This window comes from Monodelphis domestica, chromosome 1 (genome assembly GCF_027887165.1).
Source record: "Monodelphis domestica isolate mMonDom1 chromosome 1, mMonDom1.pri, whole genome shotgun sequence".
NCBI classification, from domain to species: domain Eukaryota; kingdom Metazoa; phylum Chordata; class Mammalia; order Didelphimorphia; family Didelphidae; genus Monodelphis; species Monodelphis domestica.
The window spans coordinates 474,122,402-474,138,368 of record NC_077227.1 but is presented as its reverse complement, the minus strand read 5'-3'; the positions used below and the strand labels follow the sequence as shown (position 1 = coordinate 474,138,368).

General features: G+C 43.0%; 1 protein-coding gene across 7 annotated transcripts in view; it reads right to left on the bottom strand.

The window, feature by feature from the left end:
• NACC2 (NACC family member 2) overlaps positions 1–15,967 on the bottom strand; it is a 131,951-nt gene that overhangs the window by 42,466 nt on the left and 73,518 nt on the right. Inside the window, exon 1 of one of the 7 annotated variants that reach the window (XM_007475328.3) lies at positions 12,796–13,908. The exons of 4 other annotated variants lie outside the window; for them this stretch is intronic. The gene's annotated coding sequence lies outside the window, so the exon portion shown is untranslated. Of the gene's footprint in view, positions 1–1,636; positions 2,142–12,795; positions 13,909–15,967 lie in introns of those variants that run through there. 2 more of the 7 variants (XM_007475329.3, XM_056812706.1) reach the window with 2 other exon arrangements.

The following is a 15,967-nucleotide window of genomic DNA, read 5'->3' as shown; positions in this document are numbered from 1 at the left end:
AAATGGATGTTCTGCTTTAAAAAGAAGAGAGGAAACAAAGGGATTACTCTAAGCCCCCCCATTTCCAATATGACTAGCTATCTCCCTACTTCCAGAGGCCTTCTTCCCTGGCCATGATTCTGAATGATGGAGCTTTCTAGAGATTCTTAAGCATCAGCTTTGTTTTTTACTCTGGGATTCAGCTTTGGAAGCAGGACCAGGAAAATCAAGAGTAGGTGGGAGGGAAAAAAAAAAAAGACCAGGACCCAAGGTCCAAATATGTGCTTGATCCCTGAATTCTTCTTCCTCTAAACCATCTCCAAGTATACAATGCTGTTCTGTTTTTTAAAAGAAGGGGCGGGAGAGAAGGATCCCAGTCAAAGGAATGGAGCTTTTGAAGGGAGAATTAAACACCTCCTACTGCCACCCTTCTCTCCCTACCTCCCCCACCAGACACCTAAAGCAGACAAGAGACTGCAGATCAGCAATCTGATGTGGCCCAGACAAGAAACCTCTGGTTTCAGAAAGGGCCATGGGAATATTGCCAACACTGATGGTATTCTTTTCTTCTCCTGCGACATTTCTAGAAGTTAGCACTCTTCCTGAATAGCAGCAACCCAATCCTCACCTACCCATGGGTAGGACACATGTATGTACCCATCTGAGAGGGGAGATGGAGGGAAAGGAGGAGGAAGGCACAGAGAGACAGAGATATTCACTAGTATAGCTCAGTAATAAATCAGGGCAAGAGGTTTTAAGTTTTGATTTTTTTTCCCCTTAAAAGCATACAGACTTTAAGAACAGGAAAAGACTTGCTAGTCTATTTTTTTTTCTCATCTTTCTTGAAGAAAGAGGAAAAAGTTAGGAGATTTGGAGAAGTCCAGCTCTTGGAATTACTAGTCAACTCCCACCTGACAACCTCTTCCCCCCCCCCCCCTTCCCCCCCAGAAACACTCCGACATCTACCGCTTTTTCAGCCTTGGCCTCCAATCAGCTATTTTAAGGAACATAGAACCTTCCCACCCTAAGGAGCATTCTAGCTTCCAGATACCCCCTTCCCTGACCCCTCCAATCAAGCATCCAAACAGTTAAGTCTCCAAACCAAACTGGCTGGTCTGAGCTGAACCAGCAAATGAGTTACAAACTAACCAGAAGATGCACAGACACACAACACATGCTGTCCAAACTTAAGAGACCCCAGCCCACCTAATTGCTACAGGGGAAATCCCAACCCCAGCCTGCCAGAAATGTAAAGATACTGAAAATGGGGGTGGGGAACAATGCTGGACCAAGATCAGCCCTGTCCTGGATAGCCATGAAAACCCCGCAGAGGGACTCAAGAGATGTTTACGTGATAATAAATTCGAATAGGGGGAAGGTGAATTGGGGGGGGGGGGGGGGGGGGGTGCGCCTCAGGGGGAGATAAATAAAAACATTCAACTCAAAAAAGGCCAGAAGTCCTACACAAAGGGCTGCTCTGTTCTAAAAAACATAAGTCCAGTCCTATCTGCAGAGATGAGGAGCAGGAAGGAAGGAAAGAAGGCAGAAAGACGAGCCGCCAGACAGGCAATCTCACTGTGCTGCTGGTCCAAGAGAAGCCAGAACACTCTGGAGAAAGAACTTTACTGGCTCCCTGTCTCCTGGCTGGCGAACCTACCTTAGGATACCGCGGGACTGTAGGTTGTCACCGCCAAAGGCTGGCTAAGTGACTTGTGCCTCTACGGGAACTGCAGCAAACGGAGGAGAGCGTGCACTCAGGGCGGAGGGGTAGCAGGGGGAGGGAGGGGGGGGAAAGTCTCCAGCCCTCCGTTTGTATCTACTGGAGCTGAGGCTACATTAGCCAGTCCAATCTCCCAGGCAGCGAACGGCATCTAAATGAACAGGCCGGATGCAGATGAACATTCAGGCTGCTCTGGGGAATGAATAGCCGTCTTTGATTAGGGACCCGGAGTAAATGCCAACTTCAAACTGAAGCTTTAAAAACAGCGAAATCTCAGAGCCAGAGGAATGCACGGCTCCGAGTGTTGGTACAAGACAGACTTTTGATGACTCACTGCAATGCAAACAAAGATGGCAGAAATACTGTACTGTACGCTGATGAAATGCTTAGTGGTGCCACGGCAACTGAGACAGGCTTTAAATTTATAGTGCAGTTTTGCATATGAATTACCCAGTAAACTGCCTCCCCTGCCATCTAGTACATCCAGAGTGTCAAAGCATTTAAACTATTCCAAACAGTCTGCAGAGTTGGCATCGCCCCTGCTTAACTCCTCCAGGGAGAGCAGGAAATGAGTCGGGAGTAGAGCAAAAGGAGGCAGAGAGAGAGAGGCAGAAAGGGATGTTTTGGGGAGAAGGGAAGGAGGAGAAATAGAAAACATAAGAGGTGGGAGAAGCTATCAAAAAGACAAACAGAAGAGACAGAGAGAAACACAGGAATAAGGTAGTAAAAAAAGAAGGAAAAATAGAAAAGTCCATACACCGACCATCTGTACAAACACCTTGACAATTAAGACATCCTAGTCCCAAATTGTAAGCTTTTTGGTCACTGACCTCTGTTCCTTCAATTCAAGTTTGGCATTTTATTTCCAATTCCTCTTTGAGAAATCTCCCTAATCTTATTCCTTCTTTCAAAATGCAACTTTCTGAAATGTGATGGAACAACAGACCTGAGCCAAAATGTTTCCACCTGGACAAAAAAAATTTCCAAGTCTCCCATCTCTTCCACTCACTAAAAACCTTCACCGCCTTTTCTTAACACACTGGAAAAACATTTTCAGCTGCAGGAACTACGATGACTGCCCCACGGGAACAGCTCTCAGGCTGCGGCTCCATCCACTAAAAGCAAATCCATTTGCGTAAGTAATGAAATCCTAGTCACATTGTCTCCTCACTGCAGATTCAAAAAGTATTTAACATGTATTGAGCGGAGTTTGGGCCTTTTTCTGGGAAAGGACCTGTCTATTCTACACCTATAGAGCCCTGATTCTACTCCTCCTAGGACTAGAGATGAAATTCTTGATTTTTTTTTAAATCTTCTCCCCAGCTTCTATTGCCTGAAATGCCTCAAGTACCTGGATTCCAAAGTTGCTCAAAAACCATGCATGGAGATAGATACCCTGGACCCCTGCCCAACCACTTCCTAGTTACGAGAAGTATACGTGCACTGGGTATTTTCCTGTTCAATGGACCTCCAATACATTAACTTCAGGACTGCAGATGTAATAGAGGAAAGAGAAGGAACTGCAGGGGTGCCTGGGGGGAGAACAAGGAGGAGCTGGATTTAGAAAACAAGAATTCTAACTAAGGCTTTTCCTACTCAGGTCCATCATACCAGAATCCCCTTCGTACTAGAACCAATGTTGTCCACAGTGTGTTGAGCTATCTCAATGACCCTATCACTCCTTTCTCCACTCTCCCACCAGGCACTACAAACTGCCAATTTCCTGGTCAATTTGCATCTCAGTATACAACAAATGGTTGGATTTTCTGGTAGTAAGAGACTTAGGGGTAGGGCTGCCTTTCTAGGTTACTTCCTATGTGACCTTGGGCAAGTTCTTCACTGCTTCAGGCCCCAGTTTCATTCTCCACAGGATGTGTGTGTGTGTGTGTCTGTCTGTCTGTCTGTCTGTCTGTCTGTCTGTGTCTATATACGAAACATTCTGGGACATCAAATGGAGATAATATCATTGATCTTCATTCTATAAAAGGATTCTTATGAAGATAAAAATTATTTTTAACGAGACAATCTCTTAATAGTATTAATATTTGTACAATTATAAAGGCTTAATGATTAGGTTACTGCCCCCACAGAACCAAATCCCTGAAACTATAAACATTTAAAAATGAGTTCTCATGGAAGGGAGGAAAGAAGAAAGGCAAAGAAGGGGTGCTTCCCTGAGAGAAAACCCCTGGAGACATGTGTCTGAGAAACTGATCGTGGGACAGGGACATTCTCACTGCTTTTTCTTCTCCTCCTCCCCCATTCTGCCTAAGAACTCCTTTCAGAGGAGATGGGAGACTAAAGAATGAGCCAGCTGGTGCCTCCCTATTCACTCACAGGCCCTGGCTTCCGAAGAAAACTAGATAAAAACAAGATGAATAGAGAGCTTGAAGAAATCCAGGTGTGTGGAAGGAACTCTGAGCAGGGAGCTGTCCAAGTGAAGGTACTCGGAAGGGGAGATTATGCGTGGTCTTTCTTCACCACCAATATTAAGCTGATGACAACTATCAGGGGCGAGTACGGAGACAAGTGGTATGATTGGGGATAAGAAAAAAAATGGCTGAGCTCAGCAGCATCAGAGAATGAATCTCTCCAATGCATAGGGAGGAGTATGGTGTTTCCCAATGCCTCTATCTGGAAAACAGACAAAATTTCTGGAGTACATGGAGTAGGAGGACAGAATAAGTTTTCCTAACCATTCTAGCTACACACCCATACCATATTAAATTTCTAGAGCTGACACACAAAGACAACAGAATCAATGTTTTCTCCCCACCGCCAAGGGTTCTCTGAAAGGTAACTCAACTTTTCCTTGTATATCAGGATAAAGACAAAAACTCTTCAGATTGTCATCCAAGAGCTACACTTAATAGTAAGATTTCAACTTAGCTCTCCACATTCCAAGTGGGTCTCTTCCTGGATCATATGTAACTAATCCCATCCGTATTTTGGTCATGGTATTCTTGTCTCCTCTACATCTAACTAAAATTAGATCTATCTTTAAAGGTCAAGTTCAAAATCCTACAATCTACCATGGAGTCTCCCATAAAAACAATCAGCTCTCATATGGAAGCCTCTTCTATTCTGAGAGTTCACAGATCTTTGGAGCCTGCACTATGCACTTTATCAAATAGTAAAGTCCTAATGAGACTATGAACTTCTACCCCCATCTACCTCACAATATGCACTTTCACTCAAGGCTAGAAAGGAATGAAACATCATTGTAAGTTGTTGGGTGAGATGACAGAATCCACAGCTCTATAGGATTGCCTTCTTTGAGTGAGTTCAAAGGAAAAAAAAAATTTTTTTTCACAGAACCCCATGGCATTGCTCTCTTCCACAAACCAAAGTAGTTCACCTGAATAATTAGAATAACTTTGCAGGGGTTACAGATCCAGTGTTTAAGAATGTCCTTCTCTAAATGGAAAAGATATATGAGAAGTCAATGTTGGAAGGATTATGGAAAGACAGGCACACAACTGACACTATCCCTGGTAGAACTATGAATGGTCTGACCATTCTAGAAAGCAATTTGGAAGTACATAAAAGAAAGTGACTAAAATAGCCAGATTCTACCCCTACTTCTAGGAGTCAGAGGCTCCTAAGGAAGTCAAGAACAAAGTTAAGATTCCATGGACACCAAAATATTGATACCAGTATTTCTTTAGTAGTAACAAAGACCTGGAAACACAATTGTAGAAGAGCTAAACTAATAGCTGAAGTACACAAATAGAACGGAATATTACACTACTGTAAGAAACAAATATGAATATAGAAAGCATGGGAAAGCCATGAAGGGAAGAGAGCTGTGCAGCATCAGGAAGAAATATAATATATTTCAGGACAATATAAACAAAGATCAACCAAATAACTGAAACTAATTTAGTCTTCAAAAGGATAATGATCAGGTTTTGTCTAAAAGACAGGATGAGATTTAGCACTCATCCCTTTTTTTATGTTAAAAAAAAAAAACAAACTTAGAATTAATGTATTGGTTCTAAGGTAGATGGGTGGTAAAGGCTAGGCAAGGGGGTTAAGTGATTTGCCCAGGGTCACACAACCAGGAAGTATCTGAGGCAAGATTTGAACTTAGGACTCCCCATCTCTAGACCTGGCTGTCCATTGAACTACCCAACTCTGCCCCTTGCCTTTTTTTTTAAAGTAAGCAACTAGGGTGGGGGGTGGGGAGGGGGAGTGGAATACTCTATATGTCAAGACTTTCTTAATGTAGTTTATTTTAATTTAATTTTTCTTTTTTCTTCTTGTTAGAATGGATGGCTCTCTTGGAAGAGAGGGAGAATACAGAGGACTGGCTTGATAGTTGGGAAAATCTTAGTTCAAGTTGAGTCTTTAACATACCCCAACTGTGTGACCAAGAGCAAAAGACTTATTCTCTCAGTGGCCTGGGCAGTTTTCTAAGATCAAATTAAAAACATGCATTGATGGAAGGGGTTTTCATACCAGGAGATCCCTGTTCTGATTGTGATTTCAGTTCTAAGTCCAAACCAAAATATAGGATATAAAGCCAATGAAAAGGACCCTTCCAGCAAGAGATTCACTCCACACCAGGCAGTTCACCCTCTAAACTTTAATCTTTTCTAGAGGGACATTATATATTCCACTGTATCACTTCCTAGTCCAAACTCCTATAATTATGTTTGGAACTAGGGAACTGAGACTCCCAGGAAAACTTTTGACCTGCAAGGTTATTTTCCAAGTCCTTTTTAAACACACAAGCCCAATGCCCATCCATCAGTGAGGAAAACAAGTAGGTATATCATCTGATTGCACAGGAGCTCCCTTCAAAGAGAAAAACCACAGACCTCATCACAAACTCAGGTAAGCTAGCCAAAATCTCACCATTTCAGGGGTTTTTCCTCTCCTCTTTCTCCTCCCACTCTCCCCCTAACTTTCCACTTAAATACCCTAGTGTTCAGGGCCAGACAAACTTCCCCTGAGAAGTAAAGATTATTCACCTAGAAAACGATGCGACTGTCACATTCCCCAGGGGACCACAAGACAATTAGGCAGTTTTGCTGCCTTGTCCTTAAGCAACCTGTGAAGCATGGAGGCTTAACTACAACCCACCAATGTTCAACAGCGCGTTTATTCACAGAGAGGGAGAGGAAAGAAAGGCGCTGGTTTTAAATTGCATTCTTAGAAGCCTTGGCAGGGACTGAAACAAAGCTGAACTTTAGAAGAAAAAAAAAAGGTTTTGCTTACCCTTTGAGGGCTTTAAAAAAAAAAAATCAGGACACAGAATTGACAGCTCTCCCTGACCCAAACATTCAACAAGAGGGGGGTGGGGGGTGGGAGAGGAGTAATGAGATGGTACCTCCCTCTCAGCTTCTTTGAAGAGTTAGAGGACTATAGTTATAGAATACTGCATATGCCAGATTTTTAGAATGAGTTGGTTAATTCTGCTGAACTGCTTTCTCTGCCTTTCATTCATAAGAACAAGTTATTAATATGAAATTATCTTCTAATATAAAAATAGGAAAAGAGAAGGGGTTAAGAATAAGAGCCCACAGATCGAGATACAGAAAAGAGATAGAACTAGCCAAGACCTCCCCAATTCCCTTGGCACTCCCATGATCAGGTATCATCAAACCTGGAGTCTTAGAATAGTGGGAAAAGGTAATACATTCCTTATGCAAAGGAAAAGCTGGAAATGGGATTCTTGTATTTGGAAGAGGATATTTCTAAGATCATTTCTAACTGATGGCACTGGTGGGAAGAAGGCGAGTCAAAGAGGGTACAGGGGGTAGGGAATAAGAGTTAAAACCAGTTTGTTTTTTAAACTCTTACTTTGTCTTAGTAACAACTCTAAGCCAGCAGGGGAAAAGCTAGAAAAATGGGATTAAGTGACTGCCAAGGGTCACAAAATGAGGAAATATCTTAGCCATATTTGACTGGTGCTCTATCAACAGTGCCAACTCATTACCCTTAGAGTTTAATCTTAAAGATGTTCCATTCACTTTCCCCAAAGCTGAACCCTCAGTTTACCCTCACACTTTTTAGATTTATTCACTGTAAGTTTGAGATTTCATCTCTGAGCATCAGACTCCTTTGCCTGTGAAAGTGGAAATCATTGGCCTACCTATACATGAGCTGAGATGCAGTGAGAAGAAGCAGGCTGCTATCAAATGAATGTCAAATGTGAAACTCTGCAGAAACATAAGTTCAAATGCTGCCTCTGACTTCTCGCTGTTCCTGCTTGTGTACCCATTCATGAGAGCACCAAGGGGATCAGGGAGGTCTGGGCTATTTCCATCTCTTTTCTGTATTTACTAGCTATGTGACTACAAATCACTCTTTCAACTCCAGTTTTCCTAACTGTAAAATGGGAACAATTCCAGTAATACCTACTTCATTGAGTTGTTGTGAGACTCAAGTTAGAATATGTGTAAAGCGCTTTGCAGATCTTTAAATGCTGTTATTAGTTGTTATTCTAACCACAATAAAGTCTATAGTTCTTACCATGTGCTGAACATTGTTCTATACATTTTACAATTATTATATTATTTGGCTGTCACAACAACCAATTTCATTTAAGTGACTTGTTATGGGTCACATAGCTAGGAAGAAGGAAGATTTGATCAGGTCAAACCTATCCCTTCTATCTAATGTACTACCAGATCTGAGAGCTCTCGAAACTTTTTTTATTCTAGTCAGGAAGGGTATAGGACAATATATGAGTAGGTCCCTATCAGACTTCTCTCCTTTGGCATAGGAGCCAAAGCACCTGTCTCCATCAAACATGGGAGTCCATGAGGCCAAAGCCTCCCCCAGTCCAAATAGAGACCACTTATGGGGTGAAATCTAAGACAAATGGCCAAACTCCTGGAGTTTGAGATTTTCATCATTCAAGTCCTTCCTTTGATTTAAAAGATAGGCTCTAGGAAGTTTCTTGTAGGACACACAAAGTTCTTATCTTCGAGAAGAGACACAATCGGCCATTATTAGCCAGGACCACCTTGAGAGAACTATGGATCCCTCCCTCCCCTCTGAAGGGGATGGAAATCTGTACAAGGCACCTTTGAAGGAAGATAGTGGCAGGGAGTCATACAGATGCTCAATGAATGTTTGTTGATATTGATTTCTTCCTGTTACCTAAGTTCAACAATCATAGTATAATATAATAATATTATATATATGTATATATAATATACATATAATAATAATAAAAATATAGAAACACATGTTTCAATTAGGCTCCATTTCAATTTCTCTGTATCCCCCACCCCAATATAGTTCTCATTCCCACTCTTTAAAGTATAATATTTCTATTCAAATGAAATTTGAAGGAAAAAGGGTCCGAATCCAGGCTTAGCTGTTTGTTATTTCTGTATCTCAGTTTTCCTCATCTGTAAAATGAAAATACTTAACTAGATGGCCTCTTTTTTTTTAGTATCTTTTTAACTCTGATCTTCTTATACTTCCTGCTTTCCCCTTTCCTCCCTTCCCTCCCTCTTTCATTCATTTTCTTTCTCTGAAAACCTACAGAACTATGCAACCTAATCAACTTTTATATGACAATTAAGTCATAATTAAGGTCTATTCTCAAGGAACCCAAAATCTGGGAGGATGGGATGGGAAGAGAAAGGGGCAAGTGACAAGGAAAAAGAGTGGGTATGTATAGTGAGAGCTTCTTCTCTGCAGAACTTGTTCTGGGGAAGTCAGAGATCAAATTCTAGGCAATGCAAAGGTCTATTTCAGCCTTCCCTAGAGATTCAGTTCAATCCCTTGCCAAACCACCCACCTGACCAAACTCAAGAAGCAGCAGCTCTTCTTTTTGGAGGGAAAGAAGAATCTGGTGGACAGACTATAAGGCTATAGGTGGAGAGTAGTGGGGTATGGCAAATCCAAGGAGAAAGGCAAAAGTTTGGCTGAGTTCCATCTAGAACCTTGTACTAATGCAGTTTAGGCTTCTAGCTCAATCTACCTCTATATCAGCTGCAACACCCAGCTCTTAGGACAAGAGGCAATTTGACCATACACTGGACTTGGAATCCAGAAGAGGGCTAGGGTTCAAATCTTCAGGAAATTTCACTTTGCAACCCAGGGCAAATCACTTAACCCCCTATAGATTCAAGTTTTCTCACCTGTAAAATGGGGATAAGAATGCCTATTGTCTTCATGGGGCTGTTGATGCTGATTCCTGTAAAGTTCCTTCCAAATTGTAAAAGCTAATATAAATGTATACTATTATAATGAGTATACTATTATAATGATGATGATGATGAAATAATTTGGAATTCTCCAAGGAATGGGGTGAGCAGGGATGGTGATGGGTAATGGGGATGGAGGAGATTAAGAAGAAAGAGTAAAAAAAATATTTGCTCCTATCCTATAAAGCCCAAGCTGAGGAAGACTCCCCTCCCCCCCAGCCAAGCCACATAAAGAACTCTGGGACCAGAATTGAACTATTATAACACTCACTCAGGAACCAGTGGTCCTGGGAAGGTAAGTTGGGTTCTTATAGAGCCTTCAAGAAACACTTAAAATACTTGCACTTAGAGGTCATAAACTTAGATAGAGTTCCATCACCAAAGTGCAGTAATTCAATCGGGGAAGTACACACGAGCCCCATTATTTTTTAATTAAATTCCATCCCCCTACCCCACCCCCAGCTTTCCCCTCATCCACCACAGATTCTAAAGAAGCTTGCAAAGCACACTGGAAGAATGCAACATTTAATCTTTCCAGATTACTACCAGGGAGGGAACGGGAGGCGAGAGAAATTAAATTATTTTGCAGGATTTAATTTTAAGAATCTAATAAGAGCTTTCTGGACCCAGGCAAACTCACAAGCATTAAAAACACATGCACCTTCTGAGGTGGCAGAAGGGGAGGAGGGGAAGGAGAATCTTGAAAATTACTCCATCAAGAGGGACAGAAATTATCTTCTCTGCTTTCTATTATAATTGTCCCCACATCCCCTAAGCCCCCCTACCTCAAATATGCAACTGTCAGATAATACATTTTATAACCTTTGTTTCTTCTGTGGCTTTGCATAGACATCTCCTCTCCCTCCCCACCCCAACACCAGTTTTAAGGTACCATGCCGCACCCCACAGCATCTCTCCAGCCTCAGCAAATGACAGGGTCCTCTCAGCAAATATAGCAGGGTCCTAACCATCAAAAAATAAGGAAGCATCTTAAAAGGTCAATTAGAAGAGCTTACGGAACCTCAGTCTCTGCTCCCTGCTCCGGCTCATTACCTAGTATGGTGGAGATGCCTGGAATTTTTTTTTTCTCCTTGTGCAAGTTAGTCTATGAGTCAGCATTAACACATATGAGAACATCAGGGCATCAGGAATACTGCCTAGTTCTGATGCAATGGAGGTTGTAAAAAAAAAAAAGTGCATTCAGTTTGGACAGCAGCCTGTAATTCAATTGCCTTCACTTTTCAATTACTGCCTGAGAGGTCTACAGTTACCCAGGCTGCATAAAAGAAGGGAACTTTGCTTACATCTCAGGCTCAAATTAATGACTTCTTACTTTTGGCTACTGCCTGTTCCCCCCGTGAAGAGACAGCCGGGCTGTAGCGCAGTTAACCCTTCGAGGGTGGCTCACTTGTTCTGAGGCTCTTTGGATGGAGCTCAGCTTGGTACCACTTCCTGGGGAGCAGCAGATGCTGCCTGAAAGTTTTGGCCAGAGGATCCAGTTAGGCATTAAACTTTCAAGCTTCTCCAAAGTGAGGCCACAGCTGCAACAGGGCTTTCTTGTTAATGGAAACACTAGCTTCCCTATAGGGACCCAGGTGAGCAGAAAGAGCCTTCTGCGGGAGCTGAGCTACGAAGGCTGGTTCTCCCAGGGCCAAATAAAACAATAAACTCTTGTATTTTAAATCTGCTGGACACTTTTCTTAATTGATTTATATATCCATTATCTTGTATGATGCTGTTAACAGGCCTGTGAAATTGAAAAAGCAAGCTGGGGAAAATTGAGATTATGAGAGATAAGAGGACTTGCCCAAGGTCCCACAGTTGAGTTTTAGAGCCGAGTAGGGCCCAGGGTTCCTGATTTTGTGAACCAGGGCACACTTCCATGAGAGCTCCCACCCATTAGAGAACAAATAGCTGCTTAAAAAAATATCCAACAGCAGAATGGCATCAGACTACCAGAAGGCATGCCTCACAAAAGGCATGAATTATAACATCATTTTACACATGTCCAAACATTTGCCCTGAAGGATGGTATTTTTTTTCCATGGAAAAGGACAAGCCAGAATCCTCAAAAGTTCATTCTCTCAGCCCCCAAATAAAAGAGACTCATCCACTAACAACCCCTCTATGACAGAAAAATGTTACTGTACTGCAAATAAATTTTAGATTTCTTGATTTTTGCCCATTAAGGCTCCCCAACAGGGAGTTACCTATTGTCATTATGCTATGTCAAAGAGGCTCCTGATGGTATGATAAATTAGGGTGCAGGCACCTTTCTGCAACATGAACTTTAAATTTCCACAACAGCTCTAGTCCATATTACAAGTTTCTTCTGACCCAATGCATCCAGGATTTTATGTGCCTGAAATAGAAGGGCTGGGTCCTCACCTGAATCTAATAAACTTAAGTCCTCCTTTGTTTGGGAGGGCTGGCTTAGCAGCCAAGCAGAATAATGCTGACACACCCAACAAGAGGGAAAAGAGACAGAAGGGCAGAGTCTGGTAGAGGGAAAGATGTTCTCAAGTCTACCATACTAACCAGCTTGACCATTTGACTTGGGGCAAGTCACTTCCCTCTCTGAGCTCCAGCTTCTTAACATGTAAAATGGCACATGGTCAATTGGAGGCTAGTTAGCCTAACTCATGACTAAGGTCCTTTTCAGCTTTTGGTACCCTACTTAATAGGAAGGGGGGATGTTCCTCATCTAAATTCTCCCTTAGGGTGAGATTCATTAATGAACTTGGGAGTCATTGCATTCGGTTTACAAATGGATCACATGATTAGGGATCCAAAGGATCCCTGCCAAACCAAGCATTTTAAGTTCCTAGATTTATTTGGGGAGGGAGAGGGGGAAGGGAAGCCACCTAACCTAAACAGGAGGCCCAGGCTTTTGTGAGTGAAAGTTTACCATAAATATGTCCTTACCTGCATATTTAAAATCTCAATATTGTGACTTTCACATTGGGGGAAGGAATACAACAAAACAGCAACAAACAAAAAAATAAAAACACCAGCAGCAATTAAACCAGCAGGCAGAGGAATAGAATTGGGTGGGTTTCCCTGCCCTTTGATGTCAGAGGCTGTGGACCTCAGTTAATATAGGAGAAAGAAAAAGAGACTCACTCCCCCTCTACCCCCCCCATCCTCCTCAATCATCCCTGCAGTATGACTTTCCTTCTAAGGAGCGACCTAGTTCCTGCTTGTCCCCCACCAAAAGCAAACCCAGCCCCCAATTTGGCTGCCTGGGGAGAGGCTCTGAAAGCTATTTGCACAAACCAAGGGCCAAGTCCTTTGGAGTGTGTGAATCTCTTCACTGTTACAAAATGGTTCTAGAATGTTTCAAAAGAATTTAAACAGTGTTTTGAATAGAGCTGACAATCTCTCTCACCCATATTTGTAATTTAAATAACTTAAGCTTAAAGACTGCCTCCCTTGGGCACAGTTTAATAACTTAAAAACCTTTCCCTTGCTCTGTATGAAAACCAGGCTTGTCTCTCCCTGTTTCTCCATGCCCCTCCCAACCCTAGTCCTTCACCAAATCACCCCAGATATTTATTTCCCCAGTCTCCCCAAAACTGGGCTCCCATGATGCTCTGGGAGATCTGAAAGTGCTAAGTAGAGGGGCATGAAAAATTCAGTGTCTCCATCTGCCTTTTCCTGGTTTGGACTGGTCTTGAGTATCGACAGGCGTGCATTCTCTCCCTCTCTCCCGTTTCCCCAACCCATCACTTAATTCCTATCCTGCATCCATAGCAAGCTTCTTAAAAGGACATTGAATGAAATTCCCCTTCCTCCATCTTCAACAGCTGCTGAAGGAGAAATGGATCGGACCTATAGAAAAGCACCAAGAATTCATCTCTAATTTCATGGGGGGAAGTAAAGGGATAGGGTTCCAATTTTTTTAAACAACCCAGTTTGACATGGGAGTTTCCAGATGCAAAGATCCAAAAAAAAGAAAAAGAGGATTTGGCCTAACCACCTCCCCCTACCCATCCAACTCAGTAAAATGCCTGCACAGCCCTGCACCTATTACTGAACTCATTAAAGACAGTGATACTTTGTAACATACTCCAATCTTTAATATTCATAGTTCTTCTCATTTGCATCGCCTGCCATAAATAGTTGAAGCAGAGAGGTAAGACACAAAGCCTTCCTTGCATTTCTAATTATGCTTAAAAATCAAATGTAAATCACAACACATCCAAGATACAGACAATATTAAATCGACTGCCAGCACAGTGAAAATCGCTTTGTGGGAGAAGAAAGCCAGTTAACAGTAAGAGGAAGAATCAAAGCATGTTCCCCAGAGCCACATGCATGTTTTCAGAAAGGCTGCGTAGCAAAAGGAGGAGAAAAAGCAGCTCAGGGCCAAAGAACCAGACTCCCAGGCACCCGCCTGGACCAGAGCAAGGAAAGTAGTGGGTGGCTGCCTCAGTTAAGGCCTGCTAATATCGCTCCCTGGCCACTAACCTTTGGCCTTAGTTTGCTCTGCTGTGAGGAACTCAAGAGCCAGGGGCTGCTGGCCGCATCAAGCTGTCAACAAGCAACCCAGGCCGGTGCCAACTCCGTGGTCAACGCGTCGAGGAGCAGGGCTGCTGGGGCTGATGCCCCAGGACACGAATGATCTGCAATGCTGAGGCTGATCTTCACCATCCAACCCCTCTAGCCTTACCCTTCATCCCCCCAGTGCTCTCAGGCAGCCACTGACACCTGCTGGCAGAGGCAAGAAGTGACCAGCCCCATCAGCAGAAGAACAGGAGGAATGGGTTTCACTGGCTGTGCATGCTGGGCACCAGGGTTTTTATTTCTCACCAGAGGGTAGGGAAGGGGTGGGACGAAGAGATAGTAAGTGCTCCCAAACTGAGAAAAATTAATTTTTTAAACCAAAGATATGTTGAAGGTAGGGATTAGTCGTCTTCCTTCAGTGTGCCCACAAACTAAACCCATGAGCAGCCTCCCCATTCACCTTCTATGGAAGGCCAGCCCTCTCCTAGCACTGGGCTCCAGAGGGTGGGGGGAACTGCCAACCCTATTTCCTACAGACTTGCAAGAACCCAGAAGTAGGAGAGCAGGGAGATGAGAAAGGAAGAGGGCTTGCTGGAGCTTCAAATAGCCTTCCAACGCGGGACAGGCTAATCATGGAGATGAAGTCACTGGAAAATCTCTCCTGCTTGCAAACCATTGGGGGGGAGGACACAGAACCAAAGGTGTTGATGCTTACGACTTATGTGGGTGACCTTGGACAATGACAATCCCTCTAGTCCTCCATCTTCTATAAAATGAGAATCTACATTGCCTTTGACTAGATAACTTCTAAGCTGGAAGTCCCTATTCCCTGCCTAACCCAATAACTGATGAGGGTGAAGACAACAGCTTATATCTAGAGTAAACCCTAGTGTGGAATAATGGAAAGGTTTTATGTACTTAAAAAAAATTTTTTTTTTGATCCTCACAATGATTCTGGGGCAAATATTCTCTCTATATATAGATGATGTGCAACTTGCTTGTGGTCACTAGTAACTATGGACCTGTTGCTTCCTAACCAGAATTTCTGATATTTCAGAAAACTACTTCAGGCACAGAAGAAAAGCAACTGCTTAATCACATGGGTCAATGGGGAATATGATTGGGGATGGAGACTCTAAGCAATCACTCTAAGGCAAAGTAAGCATCTGTTTATTTTTTTAAAATGACTTCAAGATGCTGGATAGTATGGGGGGAGGGGGGAGGGGGGACACCATATATTAAAGGGGGGTGGGGGAAGATGATGTGAAAGCCTTGGGAGGGTAGGATCAACTTGGGCAAGCAGGACAATTTCATTGAAGGGCTGGGGAAGATCCCAGGGCCCCAAGGGGATGGGGTAGCCCCAAGACACCCTGCACCTAAACAAGGAAATGTGTTCAACTGTAAAATCAACTGTACTGAGGATGGGGTGGAGCAGGTTGGGAGGAAACACTCCCTTTTGTAGCTTCCTACTTTTAGCTAAGCTCAGTTGGTTTCAACATTGCAGAAGTGCAAGTCCAGTTTACTCCTTTTATATTTCAGTGTCTAGGAGGCAAAGCCCTTCAAGAAGGCTCAATTTGAGAGACACCTCTGG